We start from the raw sequence: 2,007 nt of genomic DNA, 5'->3' as shown, positions 1-2,007 counted from the left end.
CTGAGTTCATCATCAGTGAAATGTTTTGGTATGTATCCTCATGCACATTTTATAACTCAAGCATGCTGTTGTTTGTGAGGGTATATAATATATGATGCCTGACTTTAGAATTCGGAGATCAAGCAGTCCCGAAGAGCATAGAAACCATGTGGTTTCTTACTTATCTGTAAAGAGTTACAAAGCATGGCCTTGACTACTACTTTTTTTCTGCCAATTAGCCATGTTTGAGGATGCCTAGGGATAAGGTCTCCTTTAGGGACTAGTAAAATTACCCATGCTGCTTTGTGCTTAAATCAACCTTTGTGTCTCTTCCCTCAGCAACTTATCAGCACTGCACCCGCGGTCAGAAGAAACATGACAAAGACTAAGAAGTAAGCTGTTGTTCAGGAGAAATGAATTCAGCTTGTTCCCTGCACTAGCCCTTTCCCTCCTCCTTTACATCACATAAACTGATGAGCTTAACACTTGTCTTTTTCTGAGGCATACGTAGGAAGTGGCAAAGTATGATAGAAAAAGTGTCATATCCAGTCCTGCTTCTTCTCAGTGTGATCCTCGGAAGTAACTTGCCTTATGGAGCTACAATTTCCAGTTTCTTTATATATAAAACAGAATAACGGGTATCACACTCTGAGGTTATTCAAACACAGAGATATTTGTGAAAACAGTTCTCAAAGACTAAGTAACTATAGCAGCTCAGCTACTGTGAGACTTAGTTTCTTTTATTATTATTATCTAATTTTTACACTCCAGATTTTAATCCCCGCTCCGGTCCACCCTCTGACTGTTCCACATACCATACCTCCTCCCCACCCCTTGTCTGCACGAGGATGTCACCACCTCCACCCTCACCCCACCTGACCTCTAAACTCCCTGGGGCCTACAGTCTCTTTGAGGGTTAGGTGCATCATCTCTGAATGAGCACAGACCTGACATTGCTCTTTTTATATGTGTTGGGGGCCTCATATTAGCTGGTGTATGCTTCCTGTTTGATGGTCCGGTATTTGAGATATCTCGAGTGTTCAGATTAATTGAGACTGATGATCCTCCTACAGGGTTGAGTTTCTTGACTTAGAAAATATATATATTGGAAAAGATGACTTCTGAAAGAACTCAAAATGTGATCATCCTAAATATAATATGGCTATAAAAAAGATAGACTCAAATTATTTTGCCACAAAATGGAGTATAAAAGAAAGTGATAATATATGATAATGGTCAAGTGCTTTAGAGGAAAGTAGACCAAGAATAAGAGGATGTAAGAAAATTTGCAAAAGACAAGGTAAAGTGGATGAAAACCCATGACTTGCAGACAGAAGCCCAAAGAGATGGAGGTAATGAACCCAAGAACAAGAAAACGTACAAGCAAAAGTACCAAGCAAAACATAAAAGCTTTTGCTACTTAAGTGTTTGCTATAAAAACTGATCAGGTGCATCCCAGAAGGAATGGTAAGTGGCCTATAAATGCTAGGAAGATGCTTGTTATTCATGGAACTTTTTTACAGATATGATGGGAGGATATTGTATAGAAGTTAGTGAAGCCAGATTCTACTAGGCCAAGGGTCCCAGGAACAGACCTCAGTCATCACCTATATTGCTTTTTACTATATCTTTGTAATGAACAACATCTCTAGTGACATAAAAATTACCTGTTTACAACCATCTTTTTGAGTGTCTAGAGGATTTAGTTATACCATGGGAAGATAGAAAACTGACACTGACTGGGATGGATTCTTGCCCTAACATTTGTCCATGGATCTGTGCATAGAGGGCCTGCTCAGTTCTGCTTGAAAACTTGTAAAAGTACATATATAAAACTGTAGTAAATATAATTGTAAAAATTTTAAAAGAGCAAACAAGGAGGGTAGTGATGTGCATTTTCTTAATGTAGTCTCATGGGTTATTTATAAAGATGGCTTCTATAAATATACATGAGATTGGGGATTCTTTAAGTTTCTAAGAAAATGTCATATTTAATCTACATTAGAAAAGTATACCCCATATTGTAGG

This window comes from Mus caroli, unplaced genomic scaffold (assembly GCF_978045245.1).
Source record: "Mus caroli unplaced genomic scaffold, Mus_caroli_1 scaffold_5, whole genome shotgun sequence".
Classification (NCBI taxonomy): Eukaryota; Metazoa; Chordata; class Mammalia; order Rodentia; family Muridae; genus Mus; species Mus caroli.
This window is presented reverse-complemented; position numbering follows the sequence as displayed.